This window comes from Brachycentrus maculatus, unplaced genomic scaffold (genome assembly GCF_059751285.1).
Source record: "Brachycentrus maculatus isolate JH-2025_06_01 unplaced genomic scaffold, ASM5975128v1 h1tg000090l, whole genome shotgun sequence".
Classification (NCBI taxonomy): Eukaryota; Metazoa; Arthropoda; class Insecta; order Trichoptera; family Brachycentridae; genus Brachycentrus; species Brachycentrus maculatus.
This window is the reverse complement of record NW_028280844.1, coordinates 2,478,672-2,502,002: the sequence shown is the minus strand read 5'-3', so window position 1 is coordinate 2,502,002 and position 23,331 is coordinate 2,478,672. Positions and strand designations below refer to the sequence as shown.

Here is a 23,331-nt window from a genome sequence, read left to right as displayed (position 1 = left end):
ACTTAAAGAGAACTTATTTATTTAAGTTGTGAGAGTAATTTTCGATTATTTTTTCTATGGTCACCTCCGGATTACATAGATCTTTGGTGGCCGGTAGTTATTTGCTCCTGATCAACAGTTTCTGACTCCCGGGTAGTAGTTTTGTCAAAATCAACTTCCTGCCTTAACAATTCTTTGAAAATGAACATATTTATACCAAAAATATATTAAAGATATCCCATCAGCAACGAGGCATTTTTTTATAAATGAGGAAGTATTTACACCTTCAGTCCACTACTTCCTTACATTTATTTTCACTACATCAGAAACCTTAGGTCAGTCCAAGAGAATTTTATCTGATCATTTTACTCTCTTTACCATAATTCACATTACATTTAATTTTTTGTGTTTTTTCAAATGGTGCTATTACCTCACCACTTTGTTTGGAAACACCCTGTTTTCTACTGCCTTCAAGGAGTTAGATGTTAAGCTAAATATGTGATTAGTGGCACACGCGTTTCTTGATATTTCATTTAATAATTTCATCAGAATGCTAAGACAGCGACATGGATAGCAAATTAACACCCGCCTCGTCATTCTTGTGCTCCTGGTATCTTCTTCAATAACGCGTATGAAATATTCATGAAAGAGATTAACGGTTATAGAATTTCTTAATATAACAGAGTTAACTTTTAATTAATCCCTTTAATATCTTAGCTTATAACATATTTTGAAAACCGTTTTGCACGGTATTTAAAATATAAATGAAGTCTTTACAAAATCCTCCATCAACTTTCAAATTCTTTAATAAATATATTTTTAAATATTAAAAAAGGTTATTTTTTTTATATATTATTTTTTGACATCTCATCAAAGATGAAGAAGAATATGGAAGTCTGGGCATTTACGGGGCTGACGACCGTCATCGGCTGGTTTAAGTGGCCACTTTACACACGTGTAACATTCACCAATTCTACACATTATTGACAACCACACTACTCAAATTCTTGGAAGTTCTATGTATATGAACCAATTCAGAAACCTTCTTCTTGAATCACTAGAACTTCACTAGAGACATCTAACATCTAACTCCTGTAATTGGAGATAATCCAGATTTTGTGAACAAGTATTTCGACACACTCAAAATGTTAAAATAGGTTATTGTGAAGCATCCTGCCAACAATTTTATTCGTCCGCCTCCGTAGTGTAATGGTCAGCATGCTCGCCTACCGTTCTGGAGGTCCCGGGTTCGATTCCCAGGAGGGTTTAATAAATATAAGTGATTTTTTCACTCTAATATTTATTCAATATTACACTGGACTGGTACTTGAAGTGGAGGGCTGATCACTTTTCCTTCATGTGTAATCGATCGAGATAACACTGCGTTTATATGAAGCAGTGCCCTATGCACCATTGGGGTGCGGTAAGGGATTTATTATTATTATTTATTTTTAAAGTAGTCAAAAAGTAAATGATCATTAAAATATCATTTTTTAATTCAAATGTTGTGTTTTTTCTACGCGTTCCATTAATCTGTCGAATAAATTAATAACTTTGGTAAATTTTTACCCGTATATTTTGCGTAAGTTCTCAATTCACCCTATTTTCAACATACCACATTAAATAATCATGGTCCAATTTCCCATTACAGGGATTTGAATCAGGTGACCCAGTTTCCGTTTTAACACCAAAACTGCTCCCTCGAGTGCGAATTTCCCATAAGGCCTCATACCATATTCCATACATTCACGGAATAGCGACTATTCATCTTAGGCTCGCAATATTTCTGCATAGCTAATTTGGCGATAAAAGATCTGTAGCATACCAAGAACGATTCAAATTATTTATAATATCGACAATATATCTCGAGAATAGATATTGCTACAAAATGAAAAGTGATATTTCACCATATTGCTCACATATTTTCATAATGATGCTTCTTCTTCTTTTTCTTCTTTTTGGTGTAGGCCTTGTGGCATGTTTTTAAGAGGATAAGCTTCCTGAGATGTCAATTCCTAGCTGTCAATTTATATATTTGTGTGTGTATGTAATAATTTACAAAAACTAAATTTATGAATTAGTCAATAATGTATATAAAATAACATGAAACGGTAATTATATCGAAAATATAACATCTTACTTAAAACGTAATATGTAAAATTAACGTTTTTAACTAAAATAAGCATTTTTGTGAGAGGTTATTTTAGGAATGGATATTTCCCTTATGAAACTATTGACAATAAATTGTGATTTTTTTAAAAATATTTAACGTCTGTTTAATTTCAAATTGCATTACGCTTCAACATTACAACATGAACTAATATTAGTATTTTTTTTCAATAAACAAAATAATATCGTTTTTTTATCTCTGCTTAGTAGTTAGCGAGTTTAACTATCTTACTGCAGGTCCCGGGTTAAAATTTTAAAGAAACAAAATGTATTTTATTTATTGTTTCGGCATTAACTTTGTGGTAAACATGTTACAATGATTAAAGAAAACACTTCGTTTTTTACCACTTGAGTTTTATTATAGCCTACATGTTTCAGAAGTTAAACTTCCATCATTCAGGTCTGTATAATAACTGACAGTAAAAGTTATTATACAGACCTGAATGATGGAAGTTTAACTTCTGAAACATGTAGTCTATAATAAAACTCAAGTGGTAAAAAACGAAGTGTTTTCTTTAATCATTGAATCAAAATGTATGCATCAGTGATTTTCAACGTTTTATTGAGTAAAAATCATCGATTGAGTCAAAATCTCGCGTAATTTACGATCAAAATTATTTTGTATTGAAATCATAAAGTGTCTTATGCACCATTGAATACAGAGAAGAGTTAAAAGAGAAATGAATAATAAAGTTTGCTTACCAGTGCATCAAACATAAATTATTACACAATTTATCAAAATATCAAATTTGTTTGAAAAGATGTGTGTTAAATGTTAACTGGTATGACTGATTTCTTTCAAGTAATTAACCATCGAGATAACTCTTAACACGTCGATATTATGAAGTGTCCTATGCACCATTGGATACAAAGAATAGTTAAAAGTAAAATGAATCGTAAAGTTTGCTAACCAGTGCATCAAAATTAAATTACTTCACAGCTTTAAATATCAAATTTGTTCGAAGGGGTGTATTCAAAGTGTTAACAAGTTCGGTATTAATGTGTAGATGATTCTCGTTTAAGTATATTGACGGTTAATTGACAGATGCACTGTCACGGTTATAGGGAGCAAGTGCAGTTGCATGCAATACACCCCTGGGTAGCTGCCCAATGTCCTGATAATGTCTATTAATGACCACTGGCATATACACCAGTTAGGGTCAGGGGTTATCAATGGATAATGACGCAGCTAACAGCTTGGTGCATTTACACCTAATCAATACACTTACATACATTTGCTCGTGTTTAAAATTCTGATTATTAATTTATTTTTTTTAGGTTAGGTAAGGTTAGTAAATAAACTATCAGTAAATTTTTAGCATAAAATAACAATCTTTATCTTAAATCAAGTTATTTTTATTCACAACGGCCTGCTAGTACCGACACTAATGCATGGAAGCGAAACGTGGAACTGGCAAAGGAAGGATGAAAGCAGAGTGAACGCTGTTGAAATGCGCTCCCTCAGACGAATGTGTGGAAAATCATTGTATGACAGAATTAAAAATGACGATATAAGAAAGGAATGTAAGGCTGAACGAGAAATAATTGAAAAGATTAGGAAGAGTTCTTTGCGGTGGTATGGACATGTGGAGCGAATGGATAGCGAGAGAATGACTAAGAAAATATATGTGGCGAATGTGAGAGGGAAAACAGAACGTGGACGACCGATAAAGACTTGGTACGATCAGATCAATCAGAACCTAAAATCTGGCGGTGTCAAAAGTCTGCGTAATCGGAAGGCATGTATGACTAGATGTACCTATGGATGTGAAGGAGGCGAGGAGTGTATGTCAGGACAGAAGAGTGTGGCGTTCCATCCTCTCTGCCTACCCCTGCGGGGAAATGGCGTGATGGTAGTAGTAATAGTAGTAGCTTTTTTTATTTGTAAGTCAGTATACGTTTGCCCTCGTAGTGTGATGGTTACAGCATTAGGCTACGATGCTGGAGGTCTAGAGTTCAATTCATAAAAGAGCCAAAATAAATATTAGTGATTTTTCCATAAAATGCTAATTACCTTGGACTGGTAATTAAAGCGCATGATTAATCACCTTGTCTTAATGTAGTTACGGATCAGTTAAACACTTTTTCGATATTATGCAGTCCCCTATGCATCTCTTTCTCTCTCTCTCTGGTCTCAATCCTGCGGATCGGTCTGCAGCAGCAGATGACATCTCCTTCGCCATTACCGTCTATTTTCCGAAACCCTCTTCAGCTCCTCATACGTCGAGCTGCCCATGTCTTCGTATAAGTCACTTACGTAATTCATCATTCATTGCGAATGAGTGTTTGAACGGAAAAGTATAATATATGTATTAATTTTCAAACCAAATGAAAATTCATGTTCCCATTTTACGAGAAAATTTAAACAGTCCATCCAGCAAAGCTCATACGTCGAGCTGCCCATGTCTTCGTATAAGTCACTTACGTAATTCATCATTCATTGCGAATGAGTGTTTGAACGGAAAAGTATAATATATGTATTAATTTTCAAACCAAATGAAAATTCATGTTCCCATTTTACGAGAAAATTTAAACAGTCCATCCAGCAAAGCTCATACGTCGAGCTGCCCATGTCTTCGTATAAGTCACTTACGTAATTCATCATTCATTGCGAATGAGTGTTTGAACGGAAAAGTACAATATATGTATTAATTTTCAAACCAAATGAAAATTCATGTTCCCATTTTACGAGAAAATTTAAACAGTCCATCCAGCAAAGCTCATTCTCTACTCAATACTTTCACCCCCTAACATGACCTGTTTCTCCCTTTTTACACAACAAAATTCCATTGTCTTATAAACTCTTCGTTTCAATCCAACCCAAATGCATTCATTATTGTATGAATGCGTTTTATTTTAATCCGAATTCCCATTAAAACTATGTCACACGCTAAAAGCGTAAAACGGTTATCTCCTCATTTGCATGAGCGCCTGGTAGTCTGACCAATGATAATGGCTGACGTCACGGGCCGGTCGATACTTCGGTGTTTGGTGCTTGCATAAAATATTTTGGTTTGAATTCATTTTGCATGTGTACTTTACAAATCTAATGAACACCTGGATTTTAATCCTCGACTGATTTAATTATTTTTGATGATTAAAAGTTTTCTTTTATTAATTTCACTAATAAGTATGAACGGTTAGTACGAAACATTTTGAAATATGTATATTGTGTAACCAATGTATGTAAATCAGGAGAAACTCATATAAAATGAAAACCTTGTCATTTTTTGGAATCTTTTAATGCACTGATATTTTTTCCATGACATGTTTCATGTTTTCATATAACAATAATATTTCTTCCTTAAACCTTTTCTTTCTAATTACAAAACTAGTAAAATCATTTTATTGTTGTTATTTCGGTGAAATGTATTTATATATATATATATATATATATATATATATATATATATATATATATATATATATATATATATATATATATATATATATATATATATATATATATATATATATATATATATATATATATATATATATATATATATATATATATATATATATATATATATATATATATATATATATATATATATATATATATATATATATATATATATATATATATATATATATATATATATATATATATATATATATATATATATATATATATATTTATAAAGGTGTTTATTTTATACGTGACGCAGTAAAATCTAATCCTACAGCAAATAACACTTAGCAACCGCATAAAACGCGTTTTAAGCAAGATAATTAATGTTGCAATTAAACTAATGATCACTGTAAACTATCGTAATATATTTTCTGAAATTGAAGGGCTCGAATGGGTGAATAAGGGATAAGGGATTCGGGAAGTACCCTCTTCTTCATGCCCTCCGTAAGTAAGTTGGGGAAAGACATTTGCATATCGTATGTAAATGGTCGTGGAAGGATTTGTAAAATCAACTAAAATGTGACCTCACCCCAAAAATTTAAAGTGCTGCTCCAAGGTCTTAAGCCGGATTTCGACGCGATAATAAAAATAACGTGATAAATTCTACAATTGATAAAAACAGAAAAGGGCGTTGTTCTTGAAGGGCGTAATTAAAAAATAACATGGTGTGTAAAAAATTAAAGAGTGACACGGTGTTTTAAAAATATAGTTTATTTATGGTCAATAATAAATATTTTATGTTAATTGAGTTAAATACAACTTCTGTATGTTTATAAAATTATAACAGTATAATTTACTTAAAATCAAGTAAAACGTATATAAATATAGATATGTTATATGTTTTTAAAAATTTTTTTTGTAGTCGTAAATATTTTTCACCATAAATTGATTATACTTGTACATACGTATTTATAAAAAATTTCAAAATTTTTGAATTTTTTCGTTTTTTAAATAGACACCCTAATCTGTGGGTGATAAATTATCTTTAAAATTATCATTGTAGTGCTTTTGTATCCAAGGACGCTTAACACCAGAAAGTGGTAAAAAATCTGCCATAGAGGCTTCCATCAATAATCTACTTAATGCCTCTAGTATATATCCTTTTTCTGACTTATCATTCTCCGTTGCGATAAGCTATTTTTACTTTATTTTAAATAATTGAACTAACCAAATTATTTGAATTGTGACGTTTGAGATAAAATATACACGTATTAAAACGATTTTTGTAAGCATGATTTCAAAATATGTTTTATAAAAATAAGTAGGTAACGTGATCTTTCTGAAAATAAAAACGATAATTTTTAGACAATAAAAGAGATTTAACAATTCTTTACATTTACAGTGGCGTTCCATCGACTCTGCCCACCCCTGCGGGGAAACGGCGTGATGGTAGTAGTAGTAGTAGCAGTAGTAGTGCATTTACAAAATTGATATATGCAATGTAAGGACTCTATATTTATTAACTTCAATGTTGTGTGTTAAATTATTTTTTTCAAATAAATTTACCAATTACTAGTAATACGTTCTTATTTAAATATTTAAGAAACCTTCTTTTCAAATTGCATAATTTTATTAACAAGGACGTTATTTCTTGGAAATAATGATTGGAAAAATCACTTTACCTTTATAAATACGATCGATTTACAAACATAACCGATACTATCGATACCACAGCGGTAGCTCGCGTTAAATATTCCTTTTGAATCAATCAGCCAGTAAATTGTATGTCCGTCCCGTTTATTTGTATAGCGGCCCTCATTGTTTTAATATTGACACCTGGCCAATATTTGTATGAAGTATCTGCAGTTCAGCGATCAAGCTTTGTGATAGTTTGTGAAACCGGAATTGAGATAATTCGGTTAATTATTTTCAACTGTTCCGGTTAAACTGACATTATTTTATATCTCAAATTATTAACTAAACGCTCGTAATCCCCATGCATTAATTGCCGTCGCAATTATTGTCACAATGTTTATATTTCATACTGTTTTTAATGTACATAATTTTAACCAATTACACACACCAAAATTTAATCGAATTCGCAGTTTACCCGTGTACATCTAGGTCTACCCAATGCTGATTGGATTAAGTATATGGAATGTATATATATATATATATATATATATATATATATATATATATATATATATATATATATATATACATATAAGTAAATGTGAGCGAGAAGACAGAACGAGGACGGCCCGAAAAGACTTAGCACGATTAGATCAATCAGAACCTAAAATCTGGTAGTGTCAAAAGTCTGAGCAATCGGAAGGAATGTTTGACTAGATCTATGGATGAAAAGGAGGCGAGGAGTGCATGTCAGGACAGAAGAGTGTGGCGTTGCATCTTTTCTGCCTACCCCTGCGGAAACGGTGTGATGGTAGTAGTAGTAGTATAAGTAAAGGTATGAATCATACAATACGTTTTACAAAGCGTCCTGTAGCTTTTTCGAATGTGTATTTTACACAAAAAAGATGTTTATTAAAAGCTATCCAAGGGACCGTTTAATTGCAAAAGTAGGTAGCTAGTATTTTTTTTTTAAATTTATAGCCTGGTATTACATATGATATTTAAAATTTCGTTTTTCTGCGTCGTTTAAGAGATTTATTTCGCAATAACCTCGCTCTGTATATATCTTCCACCTGACCTAAATTGTTTTAAGGAATCTTGAATATGAGAAAGTATTTGTCAAAAACGTATGTGAGACGGCACACGCCAAAGCATTCCATATATTTTTGTTCTTTTATTCCCTATTTGGCGTTTTATATAGAGTGAAAGAAAGGAAGGAAATCCTTTGGAATTATATTATATATATTTCTGCATTTGTCTCATTTTACGAAGTGCGGCGGAAACATCCGAAATATTTCGTTAAATGTGGTGAGTGATACGGCCAAAGACACTTCTCGGCGCGTGGCATTCCTTCAAATTCGAATGAAAATCCGGTTAAGTGAGTGCAGTGGCGTTACGAACTCAATTATCGTATCACTAAATATAATATTTTATAAAAAAGTCGTGATATCGTATTTTTAAATATCCATTCACAAAATAAATACTTCTTATAAAACTTTTGAGTACAATAACTGTTAACTTTATGGTAAGTATTTAATATTATCATATATTTACTCTAACGTAATTTGACAAAAAAACATTTTTAATGAAAAAAGACTTATCGTCTTGCCATTATTAACAAAATAACGTTTTTTTGGCAATATTTTTATAAATATATGCTTATATGGTTTTGAAATGAAAAAAAAATAATTGAAACGTAAGATGTTTAGTAAAAATTAATACATACTCTTTAAAAAAAATCAATATATGTTATATTCTAAAAAAAAAATGCACAAACAACACATGTAGCTTCTCGCGCAGCCTGTCGCATTGTATATTTGAGAGTACACTCTTAGTCAATTACACTCCACCTCCGTAGTGTAATGTTCAGCACGCTCGGCTACCGCACTGGGGTCCCGGGTTCGATTCCCAGGGGGGGTTCGAAATATTACCCTGGACTGGTACCTGAAGCGGAGGGCTGATCACCTTTCCTTCATGTGTTAACGATCAAGATTGAATGTGGGATTGAGTAATTGGCTTTTTTTATTAATGTTACAATTTTTTATTATATACTTTTACTAAATGTAAGGCTGTACAATTCCCGAATAAATAAAAAAATATATAACACTGCGTTTATATGATGCAGTGCCCTATGCACCATCGGGTGCGGATAAGGGTGTCGAAGATTTGACACTCTTAATTAACTAAGTAGACAAATGTATGTTATTTTGTTTTTGATATAAGTATCATGATTTTCGCGATCGTGATTCGCTGTCCTTGCGCCACCCAAGCCGGCTCCAGTGGCGGCCCCTTTGTGTTTATCCGGGGCACATTGCGCGTTATCGCTCTAAACCCCATTTTTTACTACATCATCCCTCTACGCGACATATTTGAGCGCCAGACCCTCTCGACCTTATCTAAAATTAATCTAAGTCGTAAAAACTGTTTCGGGGAGGCCGAATGCGCTTTTGTTCCTCTCCGGGAATTAATTGAATGCCCCCCCTCGAGTAGGTGGTTGGCTCAGTTACAGATTGTAAACAAATTTGTCAACACGACGTATTCCTCCTCTCAGCCATGCATAGCTAATGCAATTCTGCCCAACTGCTCTCCCCGTGGCGATACAACTGTTATATTGAAATTTCCGAATAAGATTTATGCGGTTGCCCTTTCTTCGATCGTATTTTCAAATGGGAAGTGGGTCGTTTTGTACATTAACAATAAATTTTGAATATATCTAACTAACTTACTAACCATCATGCCGCTTCCCCGCAGGGGTAGGCAGAGAGAATAGAACGCCGCACCACTCAGCCTTTGAAAACTTCATTCGCCTCTTCCACGTTCATGCATCTCCTGATACATACCCACCGATTATTTCGACTCCTAACCTGACCGCTTTCAAGTATTTGGCATACCTGATCGTGCCAAGTTAGTGAATATATATCGACATCAAAATATCAATATTATTTTTATATAAAACGAATTAAACTTAGAACCTTCACTTTTCCGTCATATTTTATTCCATGGATTTCATATATTTTTTTTTATTATTGAAGAACTGTTATACCCAGCTACGCGTTGTTGTGTTTCAGTCTCGTTAAATAAAATAGAAATCATACATTTCTTAAAACTTAATTTCACGATCCCTTTAAAGCGTTGAAACTATTTAAAATCCATGTATAAAATAATTATGAATTCAAAATGATTGAAAATGCTAAGTTTAGTGCAGCTGTCAAGTAGCACACTCTCCACTATGAGCCATAATTAGTATTTCGTGTATTTTTTTTCAACAGATGGCGCTCCCATTGCGGTAAAAAAAAAACAAGTAAAAAAAAATTATCTTGCCAAAATTTAAAATCAAGCGATGAATAACCACAGGAGATTTAAGTATTTGAACAAACGAATATATACATTTTTATTGATATTTTTCGGTAAAAACAATTTTTTTTTTTTAACAATATTGTGTTAAATTTTCAAACTAATCGATGAAAAACTACAGGAAATTGAAGGTTTTCAACAAAGGAACATTTATATTTCTATTGATTGAGATTCAACTGAATTATTTTTTGCATATATTCGGTCATTATATAGTCAATAACTGTCATAAATTTTCTTAAATCGTGTTTAATTTTTTTTAAAGCTGAAATCGTTACTATGAAAAAAAATCTTGTTGAAAATAATTTAAATATTGTATATTATGTACATTGTGAGAAATTGATTTGTGAAACAAATAATAAAAATATTTCCAATATTTCCTACGTGTCTCAAAATTTCTGAAAAAAAGTACTTATTGACAATTTGCTCATAGCGACGCTCTCCACCTGTTCACTTTTTTCTTCTCACATTGTTCCCTATTCCCACTCCGACCTGTCAGCTTTTAGATTTAAGAATCACTTTGAGTTCAAATGTGATTATTTCCCGTTTGACGTTTGGTTGACGGAATCCAGGTGACTTTGAAATTCCCTTTTTTAATACCCCCTTCAGTGTTCTCCTATTTGAGAGCTTTCTTGTGATTACGTTTGAAAGCAGTACAAATAATATTTCATTCCTCTCAGGAATCATAAAGCGAAAATGTTTTTCACTTCTCTGAAATGTGAGCGATTGACAATAATATTATTTATTTAACGGCTACCTTTCTTTTATAAACTTTTGTTTTTCAAACAAAAAATATGTTCCTTTTTAAAAATTATTTTTGATGATATTGGGATGTTGTTAAGAGATTACTATTTTTCAATTTGTTTTTCTTTCATTGGTATTCACTGTTAAAATATTTGTTTGTCTTACCAAATCAATTATTACATTAATTGATACTACCTTTCTTTTTTAAACATTTGTTTTTCAATCAAATAATATGTTCCCTTTTAAAAATCATTCTTGATGATATTGGGATGTTGTTAAAAGATTACCATTTTTTTCAAATAGTTTTTCTTTCATTGGTATTCACTGTTACTTTTAAGTGTTTTTATGTTTTACCAAATCAATTATTACATTAATTGATTTGGCAGTCACTTCGTGGGAATATCTACGAGTATCTATTTTTGATTTTAGTTTTGCTTGGTAAATGCATTTTTTATTTCATTATGCGGTCCGCATTGTAATTTACGATTTCTCTAAATGTTAATTTGGAACGCGGTGTAGTTTCATCCCTTCTTATTTGCCAACTGCTTACTGTGACGAAACACCCTAAGTGAGAACGCTTATTGAAAAGAATTATGTAAATTCTTAAAGTTCAACCTTTAATTTAATATTAAACTTGGTACTGAAATTGTAGAAGGAAATAGTTAACAAAGATATACCTTAAAAATATTACCGACCACCGTACAATTCCCGGTAAGTTTAGGCATGAAAAACAGTACGCTACACCACTCTGTCTTTGCAAAATTCTTCGATTCCTCCATAATCATGTATCTCTTCAACATACATTGATTGTTCCGACTTGATTGTAACCACATTCAATTATTTAAAATATTTGATCATCCCAAGTTTTCCCCAGTCTTCTGCTTCTATTTCCAACTACATTCGTCTCGTAAATTTGTTTCACCCTTTTCTCACCCATCAATCCCACCTTGCATCATTCCATATTGCCTTGCATTCATTCCATATTTCACCATTCGAAAATCCATACATCGTTTCGCCACACATGTTCTTAGTGATCACATTTCGACTGCATTCGGTCTCCTTTCATCCTTTTTTTACCAGCTCCATGCTTCTCTTTCACTCATTAGAGTAAATATTTAGCTTCCGCTCATAGATTTTATTGGCTACAACTAAATTCAGATCACTACTTAAGTTTCCAGTATTCATACTCCTTTCTATATATGTATTTATCGATCTTTCTATCTCTAAAAAACATATTTCCAACTTACGAAATCGTCTACCTGTTACGTAATTTCCCCAATATGTATCTTATAACTAACAATAAATAAAAAATGTACAGGTTAATATTTTATAAAGAAATCACTTCTTATAAAAATGTAATAGGCATGCAATTAACAGGTGTTTTTTTGATGTCTTAAGTATCTATTTTTGTAATTTTTTTTTTTAATATCGTTATTATTTAGAATGTTTATCCATGATAATAATTAATAAATATGAGAAAATTCTTTACCGAAATTTTAACCTGGTGAAAAGCCTACACTCGAACCCTTCTATGATTTATCCTGCGTCGGATAGGGGAGGTCGGGGTGATTGTGGAAGTTGGGGGAAAACGGACCAAAGGGGAGATCGGGTACTCTAAACAGGGATTTTCAATTCCCATTCCTTGGAGCATGGACGCCAATTGGAAAGGGAGCGAGCACAATAAGGTCAATGATCAGAATTTGAATTGGACAAGGGAATTATGAGGTCCTTAAGAGACTTTTTCCCTATTTTTAGAATTCTAATTTCATTTTTCTCTTATTGAATTCAATTTTAATTGAATATTTGAACTCTTATTTTCGAAAAATAATCTTTAAATTGTGAACGCTGGTTTTGAAACGTAACCAATTTAATTTCTAAATACCGTTTTTCTAGATTATTTTTCGTTGAATTTATCCCGAAATCATTTAATTTGTTTTCACTGTCTTTCAAAATAATACTCATTTTTCCACATAAATATTTGAAGCGAGTCTGAATAACTTTTTATTCTTACCCTTATCCACAACACTAGGTACATAAGACTCTATATACTATTGATGCAGTATTTTCATAATATTTTTTTACGTAAAAAATATATTTAAGTATCGTAACTTTAAGCTTAATATAAAAAATAACTTAATTTTTATGTTTATATTACCAAAAAAAAATATATTGATATCTTTCACATTAATGTTAAATTTTATGAGATTCTCATATCATCAGGACGGGTTGAAGGCTATGAATTCAAAAAAGGTATTAGAAATTTTCTTCCAAGATATCTGAAAACCTTATATTAGTAGTTGTTCCAAAGGAAAATACGCTTTGTACTCAGTAGATGAATATATTACCAAATATGATACATCCCTTAACAGAATTTTTAATGGTATTCAAATCTATTGTTGAATAAATATTTTTCTATGACGTGTTCAATTACTTGTGTTAAGTATCCCTGCCTCTCGATTTTTGTCGCTACCAGCATATTATTTCAATCGCCCTTCCTCAGTTATGGCGTTCCGTATTAAAAATATAACTTCATCATCCTTCAACCCTCAGAATGAAGTTTCAATCGGTCGCGATGGGAGAGAACCCTCTCCACATAATGTTCGCTTGAGATGAAACCACTGGACCGACAGGAGTCGATATAATACGTACCTCAGAAAATGAAAAAGCCTGAAACAGAGTTATTCTCTAAACTAGATCTAATTCTTGAAGTACGAGTATAATTTTTTTAATTGTAATCGATATTAATATTAAAATATGGGTATCTAAATTTGGGATGGAATATAATTTTTTTGTTATATGAAGGAATATAGAAGTCTGACATCTCACCTATGTTCAAATGAAGGAAGCTTTATATACACTTCGCAAATTTAACAACTGATGGTGCCACAATCAGCTATTCTTCCTAATTTATGAGCAAGAAACTAGCACATGAAAGGATTGCATGTACACAAGTTAAAAAAATTAATGCTGTATAGATATTCAATAATGGGCAAAATGACGAACGTAACACAAGTATATGAAGCGATCACTTAAGTCAGCCAAATACCAGGTCGTTAGCCCTAGGATGCGCAGATTTTCATCATTTTTCGTGTAAAAATTTGTTTTTTAAACGATAGACGTTCATCTCTAGTTGAGATACTTAAAATAAAATACATCATTCGGAAGGTGAATTATCCAATGTCTGATAGAATAAATAATAATAAATTAATATTTACTTACTTTAACTTCACATGAATGAAAATAATGAATTGTAAATTGTTTGTATTAAGTTTTTACTGGATTTGATTAGATTATAAATCGAAGAAGAAAAAATACAAATAATAATAGATGAAAAGTATTACTTATAAAATTATATAACATAAAATTTTTTTCAATTCTCTTCGTATCAATTCTCTCAGATACGCAACTTCTTGTTTTTATAATTGGCATCCCGCGTATAGTCGAATCGAGGAATCTTTTTTATATTTCTAAGGTAAAAACCAAAAGATTTAACTATTCCTAAATACATCATTACATTTGAATTATTGATATATTTTACATACGAAAATGAAACAAACAATATGTAATATGACAAAATAATTTTTATTTCATAGTAATATTTCAATGGAGTAATATGTATCTCTATCGTATTTTAATGAAACCTGAAAAGTATGTAAAGTTACACAATAAGCCGTAGGTCAATAGTGGAAATGTACAAAGGCTTGAAATCACGTATCGGCGGGTAAGGGGATGTGAACCGGAGGCCTTACGGGAAGGCTCTCATTTAACTCGAGATTGGATTGCTGATTAAGCCTCCCCCGAGACCCACACCTGTCCACTACCCCTGATCATCCCCTAAAACCTAAAACTCCCCTACAACAAACATCCCTTCTCGTTAACCCATTGTGAGCTGATGTTGGCTCATGTTTACGTATTGACAATCTTAAATGAATATGTTAAAGTTTTTGGTATGAACGCTGAACAGCAAAGGTTTTGGTCTGAACGCTTTTTAAGGAAAAAAAGCCTACACTCAGAATTTGGGAATTCAAAAGCACGACCGGATATTTGTACCCAATATACGTTTTTTAACGTTTTTAAATCAAATTTAAAGTAAAGTAATGATGCCGTCATAAAAACATCAAACACTTACATATTGTATGTGTGACTCAACTTGAGATGAAACATTGATCGTTTTTTATATTAAAGTAGATCGAAGTCTGAACATCCCAGAGCATACAACTTTAGGATACTCAGTAAAATGATCACTTAATACACTTGCGTAGCGTTCACAATTCTGCTCATTATTAAACATCTATAATGCTTTCATTTTTTTTAACTTGTTTGTACGTTATGATCTTGGAACCCCTTTTTCACACATGGGTAGTAACTCAATAGATTTGAAGGTATGGCTGATTATGGCGTTAAAAATTTGTGAAATAATGCATAAAATGTAATGCTCACTCTATTTAAACCAAGGTGAGATTAGTTCTCAATTATTTCACATATATTTTTATAGGAAAGAGAGATTCACCCTACGGATGATACGAGTATATCAATATTATAACATGAAATATTGATATAGGTAACTTGTAATATTGATTTATTATCCATATGGTGAACAATCTAGTATCTGACAAATAAAAATAAATATTTGCCTAACATAGCGTATTAAAAAAAAGTGTTTCTTATGAGAAGCTTTTTGAAATAAAATCAAATTTTTATTTTTCATTTCATTTCATTTTTAAAGCAGATAAGAACTTGAATACATAAATGTAATAAAAATGAAACCCATTTCAGTAAATCGGTATCTTTTTGTAAGAATTATTACAAATTGAACCAACTTAAGCAATTCGATTTATCATTATTTGCTTATTTTGCAGGATTGTTATTTCCAATACAAGAAATCTCTAGTTATTTTTGGGAGAATTATATTGAATGATAACCATATAACGCCGACAGAACTGTCTCCATTTGTGATTGAAATCCATTGAAATGTTATGACACATCCATATATAATATTAGGAGCATTTTTATGGTTTTCCTTCCAGCCTAAAATTGAACGTTAAATTGAAACCCGAACATCCATAAATTGTATACTCTCATGTGTACGCCACGAATATTTATATTAAATTCAGACATAATATTTTTTATGCTCCCAATCCTCAAGTCGAAAATCGTTTGTCGAATTTCGTGAAATAGTTTTTTTCAACATTTCATTGGAAATAAATTTTTATATATTATCCATGTTTTTAATATTTATTGCATTATTTTGTGGTTAGTCAATTTGATTTTTTTTTACAAAACCGTTAGTAATATTGGAATATAACCACTCACCCAAATTTCAGTCTACTGGTTTCGAGACGTACCAGCATGCAAACAATTCTACACGTTTCTATCATAGCACTATTTTTACACATAAAACTACACTAAATATCATCAAATTATTATGAGAAATCAAATAGTGAACTTCAATGAAATTCGACAACATTGGTTGAGTTAATTTTTTTACCAACCACTTTAGTCGCCCGCTCACTCCTTTCAACTTATAAAATCCTGGCATATTTTAACAAACTTCTTCAGTGTTACTTAATTTTTTTTTCGTTGAAAAAAAAATCTTCTAAACTCGTTAATTGATGTGTGACAATTTTAACCATTGCCTTTTATTTTTCATCTTAATTTCAGTATTTAAATCTTATTCAGTTTACGTTTATTTCAAATGTCTTGAATAATTAAAAGATTTCAGAGAATCAAAACTTCATACATAAGTAATAAAAAACCGAAATGATTATTCCCTTATTTAAATATTGAATCAAATCATAAACGCAAAAAAAACTTTATTCCAAATTGCCTGTTTTTTAACACTAGATGTTGTTAAATAAATGTATTTTCATAGCTAATTGCGTTAATTTTACATCAAAATCCCATTATTTTAAATACAGCATTGTTTAGCGTTACATTAAGAAGCGCGTCTTAATTTCTAGGCAAGCAACAACTTTGCGTTGATCGTTAGGCGTACACAAAACACACAGCATAATCCAAAAGTCAAACACAAGTTTGCTTAAAGTATGTTTTATTAAAATGCTTACCGCATATTTTGTATAAAAGCCTCCATTATCGCTGTATGGGGAGCTTTATCTCGTCCATAACGCACGAGCCAACTGAGCTTTTAACGCCGCGTTAGATCGTTACAATACCAAATATGATAACTGAATTACTATTGTTTTGTTTACCGATTAAACGGACATGCCTGAGAAACAAATCGCAGTCTTTTATTTTCCTTTAATATTTCTTCTATTTTGTTTTTACTTTTAAATCTTTAAAACGTTTTTATCTTTTGATATCCGTACATGGTTAATAAAAAAAATGCATTGGATAATACCTTAATTCTTTGATTTTTATTGTTTCAGGTAAGAAGAAATCGCATCAGCAACATCATTGGTTATATACATTTTTAAGAAGGTAAGATTTGATTTTTAGTAAAATCATACTTTTTGTGTTGGATAAGGACACTTTTTATGTGGTGTATTTTAGTAGTACCTGTTTTAATAAGCGTGGTTCTGTTAATAAATATGTATGCTAAAATATGTTGAAACTTACAAGTTTACACTCCACGAAATATGTTGTAGATACATAGTAGACGTTCATTTGTCTTTGGAAACAATTTTAAAGTAGTAAATTACAGTAAACCATTATGAAGTGGAAACTTTCGGAAAGTTCATCGTTTACTCAGCTATAAATAAGGACTAAATTGCAATCATCAGGTCGCGCCCGGCTGGTGTGAAAACCGCTGAAACTGTTTACCCCCTAACAATACAATCGCGGTAAAACTAATCTGGATTATCCCTTCATCGTCTGAGATGATAAGGACTATGGTCCGTGGTGCTAGACGCCAGAAGCTAAATTACATTTTCTTTTATCGTAAGATTTTATCCAGTTTCTAACGAAGTGGCGACCGCTTTCTTAATGAATCTCAAATCTATAACAATAGACCACGAGGGGCAGAGGTGCCTTTTCGCAATTAAACCAAAGGGATTTGATCCCTAGAAAGATACCTCGCAGTATCGTTACGTGTGTCTGTACCACAATACACAGCACTATTATAACTCTAGAAGTGCGTAGGTGAAACGATGCTTCGGGATGGAATGGATAGGTATTGTGTCGAGATTAATTAAAGAGATTGTTCCTATTTAATTTCGCGTCGGCGGGTTTCTTTACTAGTTTGTAGTTTAATCACTTTTGGGGCTGGCTGAATAATGATAATAATAACACCGCACTTTAAATTATTCATCATACAAAATGAATTCTTATAAAACCTTGCAAAAAATGGTTACTAAGAAAAGGGATTGTTGGTAGACATTAAAATGAAAAATATAACTTTTTTTCCTTCAAGCTTACCCTTCATTTTAACCCAATTTATCTTAAATATCTTTGCATCACAATAATTACAAAATCTTTAGTATAATTTATACAGTCTCATTTTCATAAATACTACATCAAGGGGGCTTCCTTGTAATATATTATGAAACAATGTTCATTCTTGAACAAAACATTAATTAGAATTATGTCGAAGGTTTACTTTCCTTTGAGTATAGCGTCAGGTTCGGTCAAATTTGTCGCATCTAGCATCTAGCTTGGATCCGTTAGGGTCGCATAGCCATCAATCACACTTTTTAGACATTTGAAAAATAAAATAACGAAGGTAGTAATACTAACGGAAATATTTTTTTTAAAACAATAATATTTTTTCAAATAAACTGAAACTAAACTTTTTTTTTAAATTCCTTATTTTTTATTTATTTTGTTTTATTTTTTAATGAAACGGTTAAAAAACATCGTTACTGCCTTAAAAGAAAGGGTAAATTTTAAAATTCCTATGTTTATTTCTTATTTAAGCAATATTTTTTGTCGCGACAGAAGTTTTCTCTTAAAACTAATTAATGTCTTGATTCAGAATGCCACCGCAAAGTCCAAGAGAAATAATACGCTCTGGAAGCATATTTCGAATAAAGTTTAATCATCCTCAATTGTACGGCTGTGGCGTAATATTTCATAACCTAACTTTACAGGAAAGGTCACGAAGGTTTTATTGAAATTACTTTTAAATGAAGAACATTGCCTCGCCCAGAGGCGAATCATAAATCGTAATAAAAGCATTAAAGTTATTTCGTTTAATTTAATTCACGTTATTGTCTGAAAAACGATTTTGAACATTTAAGCATCTCGCCTTATAATTTATAAGTAACGTCAAACTAGTGATCAAAAATATTGAAAACAACAAGAATTTTTTTTTTCTTTAATTGATTTGGCACTCATTATGTGGTAATTTCTATAAATTTTTAATTAAAATTTTTCTAAGTAAATACTACTTTTTCCTCAAATCTATTGAGACACGTGTTTCAATATATCCAAAGTCATTATCAACCACCGTATATGGTGTTTGACAATGATACTTAATACTTCAAAATGAGTATCTCAATAGGTGTTAAGAATTAAACCATGTAAAAATTTACAACATTTTGAGTGTGTCCAAATACTTGTTCACAAATCTGGGTTATCATTGAAATTGAACCATGTATATAGAAGTTTCAAGTATTTGAGTAGTGTAGTTGTCAATCATGGGTTGAATTGGTTTATGTAACACGTGTGTAAAGTGATCAATTCAACCAGTCTGTGACGGTCGTAATCCCAGAAATGCCATGACTTTCACATTCTTCTTCATCTTTGTTGAGATGTTAAAAAAATTATATATATTTTTTTATTATTAATGAAATTTCTCGTTTATAATACGAGAGTAACAATCAAACATAAATACTCCCTTTACAAAAAAGCTCTTTTGTTTGGTTTGTATACACTATCCCCTTCTAAATATCCTTCCAATTCATTTTATTTTTTCACATCTCATTAAAGATGAAGAAGAATATGGAGTCTGGGGATTTACTGTTTTTTTTTTTTAAATTCAATAATACAATATTTTGCTTTCTCTCAAACATTTTACAATGTTTAAATAACGTTCTTATAACGTTTTTATCCACTGATTATCAAAGTACTCTTGAAAACCTGTCGATAGTGAAAATTGACTCTGTCGTACGATGTTGCTCTAGTTTATTTTAAAATGTTGATACGCTTTCTGAATATCATAAAATATTCTCCATTAAATCTGAACCAAAACAGCGTCAGTGTTTATTATGTATGAAAATACGATGTTCAGTAATCTGACAAGCTTGTTAGATCGCTATTTTTCGTATTTTTTATGGTGGAAATGACTGAAGAAAATTTAATCACATAAAAATATTACATAAAATGTTTTTGTTGATAGTTCCGTAAATAAAGTAATAAAATACGATTTTAAATAAAACATATAAAATTTATAATACAACAAGATACGATTAAATTTTCTTCTTTGTTTCTCAAAATAACTAAATAAAACGCCGGGTTTTGATAATTTTATAAAATTAAAGTCAAATTTCCTTTTTTCCTTTCCATGAAATACGAGAAAATAAAGTTCTAGTTCTACATTAAACGTTGCAGCTTTTATAGATATTATTTTTAAATACCTTAAGGCGTATTCACACTCAATTACGTAGTTGACTGTCATATTTGATTTCTTTTGAATAATGAAATAAAGCGATATTTCCTTACGGATCTGTAGGTATTCCTGGAAAAAACTTTCCTAGAATGATTCTCAGGGGGTCAAATAAAGCGGAAATGTTTTTTCAACGCAATATTTATTAAATTTTACCTTAAAGCACAAAACTGTACCTAGACTACAATAAAACGATCTTATTAACGTTTCAGCAATTTTGTGTATTTATCTATGCACCATTAAATACGCGTAAGGATCGGTGGTTGATTACTAAAAATCTTGTGACAAACAAAAAAATAAAATAAAAAAATAATAAAAATATATTAATTGATTCGGAGGTCACTTTGTGATAATCTCTTTCCATTTTTAATTAATGTTTTACTTCGTAAATACCACTATTTCTTAAAATCTACTTTGACATGTGTTTTGATGCATTCCGCATCATTTTCAGTGTTCGAAAATGATGCGGAATGCATCGAAATACGTGTCACAGTAGTTTTTAAGAAAAAGTGGTATTTACTAAGTACAACATTAATTCAAAATAAAAATATATACATCAAATGAACATCCGTTTTCCTATGATACAAAAAAACTCCCCAACAATTCGTGTCATATTTAAAAATATGTTGATATCGACTGGGGGATCGTGACTTGCGTTCATCCAACTGAATTTATCCTGCTCATTATATGAATAGCAATTTCGCCATTTTTCAATACGGCCGTAATATATCACGTCACGCTGTCGCACTAATGAACCCGTATGTATTTCGATTTCGTGTACTTTCCAATTCTAAATGGGTTCATACATTTTAAAATAATTGTTACTGCCAGTTAAGAGCAACGCTGAAAAACGGATCGGTCCAAGGGGAATCGGATGTTCGGCTCTAAATTGTGTAAACTCCAAATGATCCTGCGCTCCTGGTAAATCAAATTCGTTGAAATTAACTGCACCAAATTTAAACCTAACTTTTTTTCATATTCTTGTTTGCAATTTTTTTTTTATTAATATTTTCTCCGCCTCCGTTGTGTAATGGTCAGCGCGCTCGGCTACCGTACTGGAGGTCCCGGGTTCAATTCCCAGGTGAGGTCAAAAAATTTAACTGTTTTTTTCACTCTAATATTTATTCGAAATTGCCCTGGTACCTGAAGTGGAGGGTTGATCACCTTTTCTTCATGTGTTAACGATCAAGATTCTGCGTTTAAATTATGCAGTGCCCTATGCACCATAAGCTGCGGAGAAGAATTTGGATTATTTATATTACTTTGGAATGATTCAATCAAGATTCCAGTCTGTTGACAATACACCAAAGATTTGTAATTTAATTATTTTTATCTAAAATGTTACTTTTACTTCTGAAGTCATAGCTTAATGGCTGATAACACGTGTTCCGAGCAAGACCATTCCACGCATATATCGTAAATTATTGTAACAAAAATTTCTTATTTTTGTAACAGCACGTTAAGACGGATTTTTTCCCCTTCTACATATATTAATAGACCAGAATGGCGAAGAAGGTTATTGAGCAATTTGTTTCTGCAAACCAATGCACAAGATTGAGACCACAGAAGAAGAAGATATTTGGTTAAATTTTGACTGATGTATTTGTAATATTAGGCATGGTACTACGGAATGCAACTTTGAAAACTACTTACTTTAAAAAAATAGTCTACGCTTCAAAAAATATAACTTGTTTAAATTTAAAGGGTTTTTTACATTCTTATTTATGTATGTACAATAAACCTTGTTCAGCTCACGTGCGTGCTTTTTCAATAAGAAACTTCTATAAAGTTTGATTGGCAACTATCAAACAAAAACTGTTTGCCAAACAAATTTAATCAACTCCTTTCAATAGTGAATTTTCTAGAAAAAATCACAGTAAGAAATCTCAGCTTTAAGCACTGGAACAAGAAATTTCAAGGATGTATCTCAATAAACTATTATTAATATTTCGTTGTTGATCCTGAATTTCACATATTCAAATGTGATATTATTTTATCTGTCACAAAACAATCTCATCCCCTTCTAAACATTTACAATCTCATACTAAGATATCTTATTCCTTTTTGTTAATTAATGTTTTACTTAGTACATACCACTTTTTCTTAAAATCTACTGTGACACGTGTTTCGATGCATTCCGCATCATACGGTGTTTGAAAATGATGCGAAATGCATCAAAATACGTGGCACAGTAGATTTTAAGAAATAGTGGTATTTACTTAGTAAAACATTAATTAAAAATGGATAGATTTTACCACAAAGTGACTGCCGAATCAATTAATGAAATCTTATTTCTTTTTAACAAAATCCATAATATAACCTGCTGTTTTATACCAAAACCATGATTTCGATTAATATCCAAAAAAATGTATTGCGAACTTTTTTCATAAAAATTAAATACAAATCAGTTTAAATATTTTTGAAATAGCTCATAATCACAGGACAAATTATAAGACTTAAAATAACAATAAATATTGTATGGCTTAAAAGTTAATTTTTTCAATAAACTTACAACCACTAGAACTTTAAAATTATG

At 31.2% G+C, this 23,331-nt stretch overlaps 1 protein-coding gene across 8 annotated transcripts in view; it reads left to right on the top strand.

Annotated features, from left to right (window-relative positions):
* The window catches only part of Ten-m (teneurin transmembrane protein Ten-m), a 514,493-nt gene that overhangs the window by 248,132 nt on the left and 243,030 nt on the right, over positions 1-23,331 (top strand). For 2 of the 8 annotated variants that reach the window (XM_088258106.1, XM_088258105.1), the window contains exon 3: positions 17,620-17,671. The exons of the other annotated variants lie outside the window; for them this stretch is intronic. The gene's annotated coding sequence lies outside the window, so the exon portion shown is untranslated. The remainder of the gene's footprint in view (positions 1-17,619; positions 17,672-23,331) is intronic. 8 annotated transcript variants of the gene reach the window in all.